The following is a 19,456-nucleotide window of genomic DNA, read 5'->3' as shown; positions in this document are numbered from 1 at the left end:
TCATGATTTGGCTCTCCCTTGGTGAATGAATGATTGGAGCAAAGCACTGTGGAGAGGTCATCAAGAGCAGCAAACAAACAACAAATATTTATTAAGTACCTACCAGTTTGAGGCACTGTGCTAGATGCTAGATAAACAAAAATAACAATGAAATAGTCTCTTTCCTTAAGGGGATTATGGTCTAATGAGGAAAATGTCATATTTATATGTAAGAAGATTAAATATTTGATACTATTTGCTTACAAATATTGGGAGTTTTTTGTAGTATCCTTTATCCAAAAATGGCTTGACCAGTTGCTTTAAGACTTAGATGTCCCTTTTAAAAGCAAAATTAGGTATAAACCAGGTCTCCTAAGTTCCACAAAGACCCTCTGGATTCTTGCCACCCTGGAGAAGAGTTAGACCTAGCTGCCAAACTTGCCTCACCTCTTTATAAAATCCTTGGCCAATGGAAGCCTTTCCTTGACCATTACAAAAGAGGTACTTGTCTAAAGTGGACTGAGGTGAGCATGCATCTGGTTTTATCCAATCATCTTTAGGATTAAATAGATACTCTTCTATTAGATTTTTAAAGCTCCTCACCATCTTGTCCCTTTCTAATTTTTCAGTTTTCTTACATGTTACTCCTCTCCCAAACTCTTAGAGTTGAGTCATTCTTAGTCCTGTTCCATCCCCCATCTCCATATTTTCCAGACTGTAATACAAGTTCTTGAGGGTAAGGCCTGTTCTTGCCTTTCTTTGTAACACTGAGTATTTAGCCACAGTTCTGGTACATGGTAAATATTTTGCAAATGCTTGTTGATTGAAATAATACAGGAAACACAGAGATGCACTTCGGGACTTCTATTTCCATTCATCCCTTCTGGCAAAGCATGGAAGGAGAGCTCTCAATTCTCTATAGATCTTCCCCAATTCCTGGAGGAGCTTTGAGTCCTAAGGTAACTATGGCTCAGAGAGTGCTTTCTGCTCACTTCAAGGAGAAAAGGTTGGGCGACCTCTGGCTCTTACCCTTTTTAAGGTCCTCCAGGGGCTTGGACCATGGGAAGGAGAGCACCAATGTGTACAGCCTTTTCCCCAACTTTAGTCAAAATTTAGCTAGCACAGAGGATATGGCAATTCTTTCAAACTTCTACTTGCCCAAGTCAACTAATTAACAGGGATTTTGTGCTCAGGGGATTTGTTAATCTTTATATTGGATTAGTGAGCACAGTTAGTATGGAAACATCCATTACCTTGGATGGGAACTTTTATTTAAGTTAGTGGGAAGCCATTAGAGGATTTGAAGAGACAGAACATTCTTGTCATGGGATATTGGATGCAATTTTTTTTTTAAGTGAAGGAATTGGTAAAGTTGACACAAATTCGGAATTGAATAATGTTAGGGAATATGTATAGTTTTCTTATCTGTAAAATGAGTGTTAGACCCTTCTTACTCAAATGTTCCCTGGCTTAATTCTCCCTCACTCCCTAGTTTCTAGTAAATTCAGTTAAAATATTAAGCAGTAAAAGTTGACTGTCATGTGTTACAACCACAAAGTAATAAAAAAGAAAATTAGATCTGCAGAAAAGCTGTCTCTATGGGATTAAAAAAAAAAGAAACATTATTTCTGAGCCTTTTGTAAATGTGGATTTATTCTTCTAAATTTGCATGGAAGAGAGTCTAACAAATCCCAAGACCATTATAACCAACTATTTACAAGAAGATAATACTAACTTATCTTCCATGTAACATAATTGTGGTAATTAATGAAAAATGTGATACTTGCTCAGCAGACTTCATTACCAAACCCCTAAGCATGCATGTTCCCTTCCTTGCCCTACTCCCTTTCTTCTTACATTAGAATATAAGCTCCTTTGGGGCTGAGACTTTTTTTTTGTGGCATGTATTTGTTTCTCTAGCATTTAGCAATAGAGCCCTGCTCATAGTTAAATGTGAAGGCTGTGAAGTTTGTGGCTCGCTTGCACTGTATCCAATTATACTGGATAGTTTTATTGGGGGTGGTGTGGGGGAAGGAGAACATTGAAATCAAGAAAGGACCAGACCTCCCCTCCTCCACTTGAGCAAAAATCCTTATGAAAAAAACTGTAATATAGAGGACTGAAACTTGAATTTGACTTTCTTCTCTGATGCCCATGTAACCTTGGGTAGATCACATCATCCCTCTAGGCCTCTGTTTCTTCATCTGTGAAATGAAACGTTCCACTAAAGATATTTAAAGTTCCTTTTGGTTCTAGATCCTATAAGACCTGACAAGTGGGGAGATTCCTATCTGCTGAAGCAATCTGATCTATTTTTGATCAGCTACAATGATTGGGAAGTCTTCCTTGTGCTGGGTTAAAATCTAGACTAGTTAATTCTGACCTCTTGGGCCCAGAAGAGCAAATCTAAACCATCAAATATTTAGATCTATCAATCAATAGGCATTTATTAAACATCCACTCTGTTCTGGGCTCTGTGCTAGAGAAACAAAAAAGGCAAAAAAACAGTCCCTGTTCTTAATGGGCTCACAATCTAATGGGAAAAGACAACCTAAGATAAAGATTGCCCCTTTCCCATGCCAGGCAAAACACACCTAGTTCCACAATCAATCCTTGGATGGCAGGTTAAGAAACCCTACTCTAAACTAGCATTAATTTATTAATCATTACTCTTTGGGTCTGATAATTCAAAGGGAGGAGATAAATATTTATCAAGAACTTACTCTGGAACAGACATCTTGCTAAGGGCTTTCCAAATATCATATCTGATCCTCACAACTGTCCTGGGAGGTAGATGCTATATTTGGCATGTATGTACACACATAAGCCACATAGATAAACATACATGTATAGGCAATACATACATGTATATGCAGTTGTATATATCTATATCTATATATCTATGTATTTAATAGGTCTCATTGTTCTATGCTTTGTGCAAATCAAATTTCTCCTTCTTCTTCCCTTTCTCCTTCTCCTCTATATTTTCTTGTTTCAAGGCCTAAAACATTCCTCTCATACTCAAACTCTTTTCAAAGCTAACCAACAATGAACTCATTTTTGCAGTGCCAGGCTATGTACTTCATGTATGTAAGTATGCCTATAAAGCCTTATAACCCCCCCCCCCAACTCCAACCCTTAGGTGATGTCCACAAAAATTAAACTTCATGTGAAAGCAATGGATATCTGGGCAGGAGACCTGGGTTCAAGATAGGATTCTGTGACTTTGAACCAAAATTCACTTTTCTTCCAAGGGTCTTGAATCTTCTATCAGCAAGTCAAGTGAGTTGGGCTCAGAATTGTTCACAGTCCTTTCCAACTCTGATTCCATAATTCTATACTAGCATTCATGGACTTCATTATCAGCCCCATCCCTCCCATTTTATTTATTGTCAAAAATACAATTATCTTCCTGGCACAAGGGTAGCAGTACAAGGCTTAAGACTGAAGCATGCTAACTTCTATCTGCAATATTTTATTTTTCTAATCAGATAATCTTACTTATCCAGAATTAAGTACAGTATCTGGCACAGAGGAGGTGATTAGGAATGCTTGTAGATGTGTCTTGTGTTTTACGCAAATCTAATCTATCAAGAAGCCTTTCCCAATCTTGCCTAAGTCCAGTGCCCCCTTTCTGTTAATTATCTCCAACATGTCCTGGCTCTCTATTAATAATCTCCAACGTATCCTGAATATAAGCTTGATTGTATACAATTTCTGTGTGTAGTTTCTCTCCTCCACCCCCACCCCCTATTAGATTGTGAGGTCCTCTACAGCAAGGACTGTTGATGTTTCTCTGTATCACCAGCATTGGCACAATGTTTGACATCCTGACAGGTTGATGGACCCAAGATGCAGACTGAGATGTATATTTTTTAGTCATAAACTATATGGGAATTTTCATTATGTAATTATTATATTCTATTGATTACAAGGGTTTTGTTTTCTTTTTTTTTCACTGGGATGGTTTGGGGAGGGGTTTCTCCCCAACACCCCCAAAAGAAAAGAGAACAGAAAGAATACCAATAAGAATGAAGGACAAGGAGGATAGATTTGAACATGTTGAAATGTATTATTTATCTAAAAAGAAAAGCAACCTATATATAATAGATTCTCTCTTTCATGTATAATTCTTTGCCTCTGATCTATGGTGCATATGGAAATGTTCCTTTTCTTTATTGTTTATTCATTTCAAGAATAAAAAATAAATAAATTCTTAGGATTGAATGCTTGCCTCTGTGACCTAGGACAAGTTACTTAACTTCTCTGGGTCTCCGGTTTCTGTTGTAAAATGAGGGAATTAGTCTAAAAGGCTTTCAAAGTTTCTTCCAGTTCTCTCCCTATAATGCTGCAGGGGGAAGAACAGTTTGTGACCTGATAATGTTCCATCTTCCATCACTTGATGTGACCATTTTACCTTAATTCCAGGTATGAGCTCTGTGTTAATCATCAACCTCTCCACTTTTGAGTCCAAGGAACCAGATCCTTGAACTTGCTTTGTAGAAGTAAAGATAATAATAGCAGTTAACCCTTAAGTAGCTCTTTAAGGTTGGAAAGAGTTTTACAATGATAATCCCCGATGATCATGACAAGTAGTAAATGGGGCAGGCGGGCCCTGTTCTTGGGAACTTGAAGCCCGGGGGGCTAAGCACGACTTGGAGACTTCGGGTCCAAGTCAGCAGACGGTGCCCAGGGTTCAGAGGGCTGAATATTGCCTTTCATTAACCCTTCATCAGAGTACCTGGTCTCCAGGTTGTGCAAGGAAGTAGCTGTTTTTTTAAAAAAAAAGTCTTCATTTCCGGTTCAGGAGAAGGACGACCCCGGGCTTCACCCTTTCCCAGGGGCTACGTGCACTTGTCCTCAGTCCCTTCGCAGAGTGACCTTGGTACCCAGGCCGGATCTACCCCAAATTCCGGGGCACCTCCGGGGTAATGACCTTGAAGGGATAAGGGCGGAGGTGGGTGTCCGTGATCTAATTAAAATACAAAAAAAAATTGGATTAGGGGAGAGGGGGAATAAAGCAAAGTGGAAGGTGATTAAATAAGAAAAATATTGAGTTGGTTCCACTGGGGCTCGAACCCAGGACCTTCTGCGTGTAAAGCAGACGTGATAACCACTACACTATGGAACCAGCACGTTAACGAAGGGACTTGCCTGGCGCTTTTATAAAGATGACAGAAACCCCGCCCCCGCCCCCCCCACCGCCGCCGGTCACGTCATGCGCTCTAGATTCGGGGCGGGAGCTGCCTCCCGGCGACCCTCCCCCCGCCGCGCCTGACGCAGCCAGGATTCTCCTCTCGCCCACGTTCCGGGCGGGCGTGGGGGATGGGGCGGCGGCCGCCCCCCCCCCGCCTCGCTCCTCGGGCGCGCAGGCGCACTCCCTCCGGCATCTCTGCCAGGAATCCCGTAGGCGGAGATGGACGCCCCGGCTCTCACCTGTTGCTGCCCTCGCTCGACTCGGCTAGGGCCTTGACCTTGACCCCGGCCCGGCCCCAGCCCCGTGCCGGCCCTCCCCGGAGGTTGAGGGCAGAGGGGCGAGGTTTTTCTTTGCCAAAACAAAAAAAAAAGTCAGCCCTTTAAAACAAGATTAATTTGTATTCATACCTAAATTTCCTCCTGGATTCCTCTCTCCCAAAGCTCTCCTTTTTTATCCTAGCAAGGGTGGGAGGGAAACCTTAGGAAAACTTATCTATGTCAAAAAAATCTATGGACCTCCCACCCACTCCCGACCCCAGTCTCTTCCAGGGTGCACTGCTTCTCTGAGGCCAAGCTGGGTCTTGGCAATTTTGCTACTGTAATTTTTTTTAATTTGAAAATTAATTTTATCTCTCTCCCAACCTCTTTCACTCTCCCTTTCCCCTCCAGGCTGGTTTCTTTAGTTTTGGCTCTAAAGGTGTCTGTAGAGGGGAAAAGAGAAAATGGCTCCGTTTCCCGCGGCCTCTCGGCCCCTCCGGACCCCCTTGGCGGCGGCGTGGCGGGGACCGGGGCCGACCCCGCTGCCCGTGGCGCGTGGACTGCGGGCGGGGGTGGGTGCCCCTGGGGAACCTGGGCTAAGGGGGCCTCCTCGCCCCACCCCGGCTGCCGCAGGAAAAAGCAAGCTCGCTTTAAGGATAATATAGATTTATGAGGCGCCTACTACGCGTCCGACTAAGTCCTGAAAAAAAAGAAAGGGAAAAGACAGTCCTTGTTATAAGACAAAGGGGAAGGACCATCCTTGCTTAGAAGAAAGGCGAAGGAGCCAGACAGCCCCGTATTGGCTTCAAGGCTTTTGTTCCAAGCACTTTGTCTATAGTCGTAGGCATCAGAATGAAGTGAAGGTCAGTGAGGTTCCCAGGTCAACCTCGTAAAAATCCTGAGGTCCAGGCTTGAGAGTAGCAGAGCTGGGGGTATTTGGAATTTGAGGTTTGGGGATTTTTCTAGGATTTGCTAGAGAGGATAGGAAAATGGAATTTAAGAGACTTCAAAGGAAAAGAGCTGGATGATTAAAAAATAAGCAAACCTAGTTTCCCATAGGAAAGCCTTATCTTGAGGTGTGAAAGTGGAGAGGGTTAGTTAAGCAAATCACAGAACTCACCAGAGCTCTTTTTGCCCCACCTGGAGGGAGGACTAGTTGGGATAGGTAGAGGCATGGTAACTGAGACCAAAACTTGGTGGGAACTGGTCACATTGACTAGGCATTCCCTTCCTTCCCATCCTGAAACACTCACTTAGGCAATATTGGAGGAGCTTAAGATAACTGGGTCTTCTCCTTTATGAAAGATAAGTGAAGGAAAGTTGGTGGTTGAACCTGTCCATGGTAAATAGCTTCCTTGGAGCTATTGGGTCCCACTAATAGTGGTAGCTGGTCTTTCTCCTTAGAGAAGTTGAGAGATGAGATTGGTGGTTCGATGGTCAGGCCTTGTTTGTCCTTTGTTCTTGAAGAGGGCCAGGATATCAGGAAGGTAATGCTATGACTTGCAAGTGAATTGGATTTAAGTGAGGCGGGGCTGTGCAAAGTCACCAGCCTCACTTCCTCCTCCTCCTCCAGAGCCATCTGGGTCTAGTGGCAAGATACAGATAAAATGGTCTCTAAACCACATCTCCACCCACTCACCCACCCCTAAACCTCACATTAGATAGGATTACTGAGCTTCCCAGCTCTCAACAGATACTACTAAACTGATGGTAGTAATTAGACCATCTTCCTACTATTACCTGTTTCTGCTTAGGAAGTGGCAATAGAGAAGCATCCTCTCACTTTGCTCCTTCCTTCCAAGATGGACAAATTGACATATGATCATAGCAAAACCATTCTTTGCTCTTACTCCTGTCTACTTCCTAGGGCTAAGAAGCTCTTCTACAACTCAGGGAACAACTGTCATCCCCCAAACCCAAATTGTAAAGGGTTCCCTTTATTATTGTTTTCTGTCCTTGTGGGAGACATTGATAATGATCATATTTAAACAAGCAGAACTATTATTGAGGAAAAAGGGGTTGGTGGACCTACTGTAATCCTGATTTCTTGCACCATGATCTTCTCCATTTACTTTTACATGTTTGTTGTCTTACTGACTAAAACCCCTTAAAGAGGTTTTCAATCCAATCCAATAAATATTTATTAAACTCAGACAGTATGACAATCCCTGCCCTGGAGGATTTTATAATCTAAAGGGGGAGATACCACATTAAAAAGAGGCAGGAAAGCTGAAGGATGGGGAGAATTCAGGGAATATCTTTTAAGGAGTGAAACCAGGCCAGGAGAGCAGAAGCAAAGTGGAATAAACCTGAATCTTCCTTAAAGGTCACCTTTCCTAAGCTGTTTCTGTTCTTCCATTTCTGAAATCACACATTCTCTTAAAGTTTCCAGTTTTGTTTTTAACCAAAACCCCCACAGTAGCAGCATCTGCAGGATTCCAACTGTAGTGGTCATGAAGAATCACGAAGAAACAGTTGGTCTCATGCATTTATGAAATGTAATATTCACTAATCATCCCTTTAATAACATATTCAAGAATTTTACTAGGGATTGAACCCATGTTCACTGAGGAATAATTTAAAAACCTCACTGTCTTCCCTGCCTTGAGGTACCTGAAGTGTTGAATCTTGACTCAGGAAGGCCTGATTGATTAGACCCCAGAAACTGACTGTGGGACGCTGGGGCTCATTGAACTACTGTTTGCCTCATTTTCTTCCCCTGTAAAATGGGTATAATAACGCCCCTTACCTCTCAAGGTTAATATATTGTAAGGTGCTTAGTACAGAACCACTTTCTAATCTTAGAGAGTTTCCTCTAGAGCCCTGCAAGGGTTAAATGACTTGCTCGAAGTCATCCAAGTCAGCATGTGCCAAAGGTAGCATTCGAAACTTGGTCTTCTTGTCCAACTATCTCCTGTGCAGAAAACAGTCAATAAATAAATCAAGTTCTACTGTGTATCAGACAGTTGATTAAGGGGAATGATACAAATATAAATTAAAAAGAAGTCCCGGTCCTCAAGGAGCTCACAATCTAATGGATTGTACAAAAGGAAGATGAAAAGGGGGGAACAAAATATCCTCTCCCAGTCATGATGGAAAAGACCAAAGGGAACAAACTTGCTTCAAACTGAAATGGGGCAAGCCAAAAGAAGTAAAATAATTTAGTAATTATACCATAGGGAGCAGCCAGATTGGTGCAGTAGATAGAATTCAGGACCTGGAGTTAGGAAGACTCATCTTCCTGAATTCAAATCTAGATTTACAAACTTATGAACTGTGTGACCTTAGGCAAGTAACAACCCTGCCTCAGTTTCCTCATCTGTAAAATGAGCTGGAGGAAATGGCAAAACATTCCAGTATCTTTGCCAAGAAAAATCTCAAATAGGGTCACACAACTGACAAACAACAACAGTAATGCCATCCTTCCCCTATTATTATCTTCTCATCTAGCCTGAGGAATGGTCCTTTTCTTTTATCCTCCTACTTTTCTTTATTTAGCTGATTCCCTCTCTTCTCCGTTCCCCCCCCTCCCTTTTTTGCTGGGCTTAATATTCCTGTCAACCTCAGCGTATTCTGAACTTGCTGAGACTATTCTTAGAGGGCTGAGTCATTCATTTGTATTCATCTTCCATTACTTGCTCTTACTTCCATCTTCTGAAGATGCCATTTGAAAAATCTATGCTAATCAGTGGGTTCCCTTTGCCTCCACTCAGGTCTCTTTGGAAGATACTCCCTCCTCTCCATCAAAAGAGTTTCTCATTTTGTGTGTTTTAGAAATTTCATTCTTGAGAATTTTCTATTCTTCCTGGCTTGACTCCTTTTGTACCATGGGACCCTACTTATCCTTTCCTGGCACCCAGAAAGTTCTTCCAAAATCAAGGGATTAAAAATGTTTATTCATTTCAGTTGTATCCTTCTCTTTGTGATCCCATTTGGTGTTTTCTTGGCAAAGATACTGGAGTAGTTTGCCATTTCCCTCTCCATTTCATTTTACAGACGAGGAAACTAGACAAATAGATTTAAGAGACTTTTGTGCAGGGTCACACACCTAGTAATCAAGGTATATTCCAAAATAACCCTGAATTTCACAGATTCTAAGATAGTCATTTCCCCCCATCATTTCTACTTCATTAACTGGTCTTGCTTGTTAGTCAGAATCAAGTTCAGAATAACAGCTCACTTTTGCTTCTCTGATCTTTTGAAGGATGAAATTATCTTTAAGACAAGTGAAAATAGTAAGGAATAGGAAATCTCCCATAGGCTACAATGTCCAATGGTTTAGTGTAGCAATGGAGAATGGGTTCTGGAGTTTAGTGACTCAGTCCACTCCTATTTAGGGAGTAGGAATCTTTTATACCTTAAAGCTAAAGCATCTTTTTTTTTTTTAAGGGCACTTGGGGGTTGTGACTTGCCCAGGGATGCTCAACTAGTGACTGGGGTTGAATTTGAATTTAGGTCCTCCTGTTTCCAGTGTCAGTGTTCTATCCATTTGAAGCAAACATTTTAATCTCCATTTTCCACATGAGGGAACTAGTAAAGAACAAGTGATTCATTAGGAGATTTTTCCATGGTGTAATAAAGAACAACACCTCCTACTCTCAGTCCCCTCTGCTTTACTTCCCCAAAATGTAAAAATCCTGTTTTCCTTTCCAGTCCACTTTTTTTTTCTATAAATGTGTCAGGATGACTCCTGAGCACAGAACAATAATACAAGGTGTGCCATCAGATGAATATGATGGCCCATATTCCTGGATGAAGAAGGTGAATCTGACATCCTAAAATATGTCTGCAATTAACAATAGGCAGAAATGATGAGTGAAGCCAAAAACAGTAAATATGAAATCACACCTGTTTTCAAGCAATTATCCACATGGAATGAGGTGGCCAAGTATAAAGAGCTTAGACCCACCAGCTGTGTTTTATTTTATGGGCATGTGTGTACATGTGATGCTTGCCCAACTCCTCTTTATTTGCTAACAATGTGTTGGTTAGCAGGTTGATTAATGGAACCCTTGTCTCTGTCCTGTTTTGTATGGACACTAGTATTTTTCCCTCAACTTCCATTCTACTGGAAAGGGTAGGTTTTGCTAAATTGCAGGCCTGAATTTTTTCTTTTTATTGACAGAATGAGAAAAGAACCAGACATGTAGTCAGAAACTTCAGTTTAAGTCTTGGCTATGCCATTTTCTGATTGTGAAACCATTCAAAATTCCAACTTTTAAGAGCTTCAGTTTTGTCTTTTTTTTTTTAAATGAGGTAAATAGTACATATCTTATTTGCAGTAGACCTTTATTGGGAAAGGGACTGATGGGAATGTACTTTTTCCAAGCTAGAAGTGATGCAGGGAGTTATGGACAATAGGAGATGTGATTGGAAGCAAATTTTGTAGAAGGAAAAATATTGTCTGTTCCTATCTCTTTGTTGTTCAAGTATTCAATGATTCCCTGTTGTTCAAAGTGACTCTGTTGTAGAATGTGAATTCTCTTCAAGATGGGAGCAGCCTTGGCTCATCCCCCTTCCTCCAGTTTCCAGTTTCCACTCTACATGACTTTGGCCACTGATGAGTCTAGCTTGCTCTGGCGTGATGAGAAATGATGTGGTGGACTTAGAGGTCATGTACTTGGGACAGGAAAGACTAGTATGTGCCTTGCCTATTGGAGAATACCTGGAATCAGGTACTAGACCACTCCCCAAGCACCACCTTTGTCCAACTCACTACAGAATTGTATTTAAGTCAACCTGAAGAGAAACTGGCTCTCTCTCCCTCACCCTGCTTTGCCCTGCCAGGATGGGTATCTTTCTGTCTCTCTCTCTGTCTGTCTCTCTCTGTCTGTCTCTGTCTCTCTCTGTTTCTCTGTCTCTCTGTCTCTGTCTGTCTGTCTCTGTCTGACTCTCTCTCTCTCTCTCCCTCCCTCCTTAAGGTAGTGCCATGTGCTCCTGACCTGGTTCAGTTATGAGCCTCTATGCTATGTGGCCAGATTAACCCAGTCCTTCTGGCTGATCTCTTTTCCCTCTCACATTCAGCTCAGCCAGGACTTCCCTTTTCACTTTCTTTTTCCCTCAGGCACCTGACTTGGTCCTTTGCTATTTAACCTGTCCTCTACCTGCTTACTGCTTCTCCAGGAGGAGAAAAGATTTTAATTTGTCAATTTTGCAGGCTTGTATAATAAATCCTAAGGTTTTAAAATTCCAGGGCTGTATGTGAATTCTTTCACCTTCTAGACCTCTCAGTCTTAAACTGATGATACCAGCACCCAGCAACAATTATATTGTTTTGTATGCCTCTCTCCTCTAGGGTCCTATTTCTGGAACCTAGCAAGTAATTAATGAATACTTATTGAATGATTGATTAAGGGGCACATTTTGTAATCCTCAAAATATTATAATTTAGTTGAGACATTGTCTTCTTATATCAAGGAGTGGTTTTAAAAAAGAAATACATCCACACACCAAAAGCAAAACAGAAACAGAAACAACTCATACAGTTAAAACATGTAGTGGAAAAGGTGGCCTGTGTGATTGGGAAGAACACCTCTGAGGAGTTCCCATAAGTAAAGCTTAATGATGTAATATTTTGTATGCATTCTAGTGAAAAAAATGGAGGCCTTTTATTTTTTCTTTTGTTTCTTAATGAAATCTACAACTACTGTTAATGCTTTTCACTTTTAAGCCCCCTAAGGCAAAACATTGATAACACTTCAAACCTGTGTCTTCAAGCCAGGGTTTGGTCTCAGTTACAATGCATAAATTTAGGCTCTTGAAGTCTCTCATTCCCTTCCTAGGAAAATAGACTTTGGTTGAATTCCTCCAGTTATTGAATCTAGCACAACAGAAATGTTGTCTTCTTTAGGCTCAGATATCTCAGGTAAAGAGGCATAAACAAGGGCTATAGATTTCTGAAAGTCTGTTTACCTGATTTTTTTTTTTCTCAAACAGGTTGTGTTTTCAGCAGAGGGCACTCTGGGCTCAAGTAATTTGCTAAAGATCATATATTTCCATTTTAGTTAGTGAACCTTTTCTAAATCCACCTCACTGTATTATTATCTTACCCATACCTCTCCATTATTTTCCACAGGAATATCTTGATTTTGCCAAATGCTTTGTTGGAAACTTCATGCAATGCTAAAGCTGTGGTTTGTGGCTGTTGTTATTCAGTCATACCTAACTCTTTGTTATCACATATGGAGTTTTCTTGGCAAAATTACTGGAATGGTTTGCCATTTTCTTTTCCAGCTCATTATACAGATGAGGAAACTAAGGCAAACAGAGTGAAGAGACTTGCCCAGTTAATAAATATTGGAGGTCAGATTTAAACTCGGGTCTTCCATATTCTAGACCCAAGTGTTCTATCTACCCTATTATCTATTCTAAACTGTGCTATGCTCATATAGCATTTATACAGCATTTCTGTGATCTGCTTAGCTTGTCAAAAAAGAAAAATAAGGTCTAGCATGTTCTATTCTTGATGAAACTTAGCAAGTTTTTAGAGATATTTGCTTCCCATTCAACTTAATTACATCAGAATTTTGCTAGGAATAGAAGAAATCAAGCTCACTGGTCTATAGTTTGCAAATTCCACTCTTTTTCCTTTATTAAAAACTGGGACAACATTTGGGCTTTTGCAAGTCCTGCACTGTCGACAATTGCCTCTCCTCAGAACAATTCCCCTCCTCAGAACAATTTCTACTTGTAACATTAGAATGTCATTTCTGAGTGTTTTCCCATCCTTTTTAGGCTGATTTCTCCTATAAAATAAAAGACTATTAAATCTTACTTAGTCTTTAACCCTAGAGCAATGTGGTAAGATCTGTGGATTTCTTCTCAGAAAATTATTTTTATATGCATAAAATAAAATATGTGGGATTATGGAGGAAAGTGATTACAGTGAAATATACTCACAAACATACCCACTCTATCTACCTACCTACTTACCTGTCTATTTGACTGGTTATCTCTCTGTCTGTCTGTCTATCTACATATACACATACATACATACATACATATACACATACCCATATATGGGTATATACATAGTTGTTCAATTGTTTTGAGGTGTCTCTTTCTGACCCCACTTGGGGTTTTCTTCCCAAAGATCCTGAGGCAAACAGAGTTAAATAACTTGCCCATTAACTAGTAATTGTCTGAGGTTGGATTTTAATTCTAAGTCTGGCACTTTATCCACTGTACCATCTAGCTGTATGTATGTTTATATCTATATATGTATATAAATACATCTACATATAAATGAACACATTTCAACTTTCTTTTTTCTGCTCCTAAAAGGGTAACCTTCTATAGTCAAAATTCAATTATTAATCCCACTGAATAAATGCTTATTCCTTTCTCCCTATCATGTGTCAGTGATATCAAGATTAAATTTGCCTTGGATCTCTTATCACAAAGATCAATGAGTCATAAATCTGAATCAAAGCACTTGGTGAGTGAATGCTTGTTGATTACCAACAACTTCCAAAGAATTATCACCAAACATGACCACTACCCCTTTGGGGAAAAATTATATCACTAGAATAGGAGTTCTTAACCTTTTTTTGTGTAATGGACCCCTATGACAATCTGAAAAAGTCTATGGACCTCTCCCCAGAATAATGCTAGTTATTGTCCTTGTCTGTAAATTGAAGAAATGGTAAATTTGAGTAAGAAGTTAGTGAGATATGTGGATCCCAAATTAAAAATCCTTACTATAGAAGGACCCTGGAAAGCAATGCTAAGAAAATGAAGTTCTGGTCAGGAAACTGAAGACTTTGGAAGTGCTGATAGTGGTTTCATTAATCATGGTGATTGAATGTAGGAAATTCAGGGAAAAAAAACAACTTTGGGAAGAGAATAGCTGGCTAAGAAAATGGCAACTGAGAAGTATCTAGAGTATCTAGATTTCCAAACCATGACTTAAAAATATAGAATCACATATTTAGAACTGAGACATTAGAAATCAACTAGTCTATCTTTCCCCTTTTACAGATGATGAAAAGGAGTTTCAAAAAGTTTGATTGACTTGTCCAAGGTCACCTTGGTTCATCTTCTTTATAACTTATAAGTTGCTCATTTGTGTGATCAACAAACTATTGTGTCATATAAACATCTACAGTTATGGTTTTTTATTGAGATATTTCATACCTGATACCTTCTAAATGCTTCTTCATGCATTTTATTTTATTTTTTTAGGCTTTTGCAAGGCAAATGAGGTTAAGTGGCTTGCCCAAGGCCACACAGCTAGGTAATTATTAAGTGTCTGAGACCAGATTTGAACCCAGTTACTCCTGGCTCCAGAGCCAGTGTTTTATCCACTGTGCCACCTAGCCACCCCTCTTCATGCATTTATTAAAAGTGCTTTTTGTTTGATTGCTGGCCTTCTTACTGTTTCACAAGTTATTGTAACTCATCTATTATTCCTTCACTTATGTTGAACCCGCTATTCTCTTCAACACCAGGATTTCTCTACTTATGGCAGCAGACCTTCTTAGTTTCTTTTAAGTGTCAACTACAGTCTTCTTTTACTGGAAGTCTTCCCCCACCCTTCTTAATTCTAGTGCCCTCCCTGGGCAAGTCATTTTAACCAGTTTGAGATCTGGTAATACTAGTCTTCTTTCATTCCTTCTCCCCCCCCCCAATTATTTCATTGTGATCCCTCATCTTTTGGCTCTACAGATTAATTTTGTTATTATTTTCCTAGTTTTAAAGTAATCTATTATGAGTTGGATTGGTACAATGCTTAGGGATTTTTTTCTTTTGTAGTTTAGTTGTTCTGTTTCTAAAACTAAATCGTTTAACTTCTTATTTCTTGCCTTGTTAATATAGCTATTTTATATTTTTATAAATATTTATACATTCATTTAAGCTTTGGGGAGATATAATTGGGAATAATAGTTACTAACAATTTATTTTAATTTTCTCTTTATTTGTCATGAATTCCCTTTTTTATTTCTTTGATTTTGGTAATTTGGCTTTCCTTTCTCTTTTGAAATCAAAACAGTCTTTGGGGAAAAAAGACAGCTTATAGTTTTATCAAGTCCATAATTTAGTTTAGTTTTTTTTTTTTTTTAACAAGGTAATGGAGTTGAGTGACTTGCCCAACATCACAGAGCTAGATAATTAAGTGTCTGAGGTCAGATTTGAACTCAGGTCTATCCACTTTGACACCTACCTGCCCCTGTAATTTTTTTATAATTTCCTCTTTGATTTTCATCATTTTGCTTATATTTATTTGGGAGTTTTAATTTGTTGACTTTTTAGGGATTTTTTTTAGTTGTATTGTCACTTCATCGATCCTTTCTTCCTCTACTTTTTTAATGAAAATACTTAGAGTCATAAAAATTTCCTCTAAGGATGCTTTGGCTGCATTTCAATAGTTTTATATAGTCTTGTTATACCTTTCTTTGAAAAAATAATTTATTGTTTCTATGTTTTATCCTTTGACTTGCTCATTATTTAGGAGCAGTTTTAGTTTCCATTTAAGACTGAATCAATTTTTTCAAAATTTCTATCTGATTATAATTTTTATTGTTCCATGGTTTATAAAAGCTGCATTTAATATTTCAGATTTATTTTTGCATGTTTCTGGTACTTTATACCTTAAAAAATGCTCACTTTTTGTAAAAGTGACAAAGATGAGAAATAGATATGTTTTATAATTTCCATTCTGTAATCACCAGAGTCTTATCATTTCTAAGTTTTCTAAACTTTATTTTAGGACCCTAAGTTCTTTCTCATTTATCTTTCTGTTAGATTTGCCTAAGGGAGATGGTAAAGTCTCCATCAATTATTATTTTACTATCTAGTTTTCCCTTTTATCTGATTCCTAGTACTTAGGCCCTATGCTATCAGTACATAAATAATAATTACATTTGTATAACATTTACTATATACTAGGTGGGGCATGTGGTGATACAGTAAGTAAAGGACCAGACCTAGAGTCAGGAAGATCTGAGTTCAAATACAATTTCGGATTCTGGCTAGTTGTATAATCCTGGGTAGCTAATCTCTCTTTATGTTCTTAAAAATGAAGACTTGCTGGAGAAGGAAATGCTAAATTCATCTTGTATCTTTGCTAAGAAAACCCATGGATGAAAAAGTCCATGGGTGACATAGAGTTGTATACACTGAACAAGAAATGTGGTAAGCATTTTACAGTCATCTTATTTGATCCTCACAACAGCTCTGTGATTTAGGTAGAGGTTAGGTTATTAAGACTAGATCTCAATAAAACCAATAAAACTGGATCTTCCAAATACAAGATGGTACAAATATGAAACCATATATCATGGCCTTTCTAATTGTGGAGTTTACTGTCCAGATTTAGGAGATATACAAGGGGGTTTGTACTACACTATATTCCATAGAGTATGTACTGAGCCCTACTAAGGACAAATGTATTCAGGGCTGAAGGATTTAGAGCTCATAAATGATGAAGCATATCAGCCACTGAGCAGAAAGAGGCATCCACTCAATAGACTTCAATGGGAGTGATAACTTCTACTCAGGCTCTCATAATGCATGGGACTCTCTGGAATTTCCCCCTTGATCAGTACCTGTCAGGGGCTTCTATGTTGGGTGAACCCTGACAGGGTCTCAAGAATTTGGCTGCTTAATACACTTTATTTCTTTTCTGAGAGTAGGTAACCAAAGAGTGCTTCTGTAATAGATGTTTCAAGTCTGAGAGTCAACCCTGTGAGTTCTGTTCTTAGACATGTCTGAGTCTTTATTTGTGGTTTTCTTGATAACCATTGGATGGTTATTTCACTCCCCACTGGATCAGGCAAACAGAGGTTAAATGACTTGCCCAAGGTCACACAATGAGAGTCTGAGGTTGGATTTGAACTCAGGTGTTATTGACTCTAGTGCCTCATCCATTGAGTCATCTTGCTACCCTCTGAGCTCTAGAGGCTTGAAATTCCTGGGTACCTGAGGAGCCCCTTTCAGCAATGACTCTTGGAGGAAAGAATGACCACCAATAGTAAGCCCTGGCCTGGCTTTCCAGGAAAAATTGGCACTTCAGGAAGTTATTCAGATAGTAAAGAGTTGAGGTAAAAGGGAGATAAATGTCTAGCAATGTTCCACTAAATATTTCCCATTTTGATTATTTTTATTATTATTGATAATACTGATTATTTATTAACTTTCCAGGAGAATATAATGGGAACTATGGATTATGGTATTATGTTTCAAGCCTTTATTATTAATGAGTTGTTTGAATTTAGTTCAGAGCTGAGACTCTCTAAAGCCTTGCCCTTGCCTAAGAGTGGGTCAATTGTTACTACTATTCCTATTAATAATAATGTTCCAGGTACATTGTGCTTTACAAATCTTATTTCATTTGATCCTCCCAAGAACCTCACAAGAACTATTAATAGCCTAATTTTTACCAATTAGGAAACTCAGGCAAACAAAGTAATGACTTGTTCAGGGTCACACAGCAAGGAAGGAAAAAAGAAAAAATAAGCATTTAAATAGAAACTACTAGGTTCCACGCACTGTGCTAAGTGCTTTTTAATAAAGATATCACATTCTGATAGCAACTCTGTGAGGTAGGTGCTGCTATTATTCCCACTTTACAGTTGGGGAAACTGAGGCAAAGAACAATTAAATGACTTGCTCAGGGTCACACAGCTAGGTAGTGACTGGGGCTAGATTTTAACTCAGGTTTTCCTGACTGCAAACCTATCCACTACATCATCTAGTTGCTCCTATACAAAGATAAATTTAGCGTGAAACAAAATAACGTGGAACAGAAACAGCTTTCACAGTTTAAATTTGAAACTAGTTTAATGATTGTAGGACATAAACAGCTCATATTTCTGTACTTTGTCAGTGTTCTTGTATTTCCTGACTTCCTGATATTTGACAAAAGTGATACCTTGAACAATCTCAAATTACCTAAAGCAGATCATGATAAAAGGCCATCTGAGGCTCACCTTGTGGAGGGGGGAGCTTGTTCATTCCAAAATTGGTGATTTTTTTTTCTGTTGTCTCTAATGTGGTGCATTGTGGATGTAAGAATCATTTTAGAAATGCAATTTGACAGGACTTGGATGTTAGTTGAATTTGTAATTGAAAGAAAGGAATAGGAAGGAATGACTAAGATTCTGAGTCTAGGTAATTTAAGACAGCATGAATATGACTATAACACAATTTAGAATATGATTAATTATGTATGATAGTTGACATTTAACCAAAATTCTGTAATAAAGAATTCCTCTTTCTATCAGTAGTAATTCAGATGCTTGTCATGGCATCACTTCCCTGATGTCATGGTCTTTTTGAAAATGAATGACAAAAAAATTATTATTATTATTATCATAATCATCATCATCATCATCAGTGTAAGGAACTCAAAGAAAGTAATTGTTTTTTTTAATTGTAAAGATTTTATTTATTTTGAGGTTTACAATTTTCCCCCTAATATTACTTCCCTCCTCCCACCCCCCACAAAAGACAATTTGTCAGTCTTTTACATTGTTTCCATGGTATACATTGATCCAAGTTGAATGTGATGAGAGAGAAATCATATCCTTAAGGAAGAAACATAAAGTATAAGAGATAGCAAGATCAGACAATAAGATATCATTTTTTTTTCTGAATTAAAGGTAATAGTCCTTGGTCTTTGTTCAAACTCCACAGTTCTTTCTCTGGATACAGATGGCATTCTCCATTGCAGAGAGTGCCAAATTGTCCCTGATTGTTGCACTAATGGAATGAGTGAGTCCATCAAGATTGATCATCACCTCCATGTTGCTGTTAGCGTGTACAATGTTTTTCTGGTTTTGCTCATCTCACTCAGCATCAATTCATGCAGGCTTCCCTGACTTCCCATCTCTCCTGGTTTCTAATTGAACAATAGTGTTCAATGACATACATATACCAGTTTGCTAAGCCATTCCCCAATTGAAGGACATTTATTGATTTCCATTTCTTTGCCACCACAAATAGGGCTGTTATGAATATTTTTGAACAAATGATGTTTTTACCCTTTTCTGTCATCTCTTCAGGGTATAGACCCAGTAGTGGT

General features: G+C 38.9%; 1 non-coding gene across 1 annotated transcript; it reads right to left on the bottom strand.

Annotated features, from left to right (window-relative positions):
• Positions 1-5,037: 5,037 nt before the first annotated feature.
• TRNAV-UAC (transfer RNA valine (anticodon UAC)) lies at positions 5,038-5,110 on the bottom strand. Its single transcript has one exon. It is a non-coding gene; the product is annotated as a tRNA-Val (tRNA).
• Positions 5,111-19,456: the final 14,346 nt, after the last annotated feature.

This window comes from Macrotis lagotis, chromosome 6, assembly GCF_037893015.1.
Source record: "Macrotis lagotis isolate mMagLag1 chromosome 6, bilby.v1.9.chrom.fasta, whole genome shotgun sequence".
In the NCBI taxonomy this organism is placed as follows: domain Eukaryota; kingdom Metazoa; phylum Chordata; class Mammalia; order Peramelemorphia; family Peramelidae; genus Macrotis; species Macrotis lagotis.
Note: the sequence above shows the minus strand (reverse complement) of the source record. Positions and strands in the feature narration are given on the sequence as shown.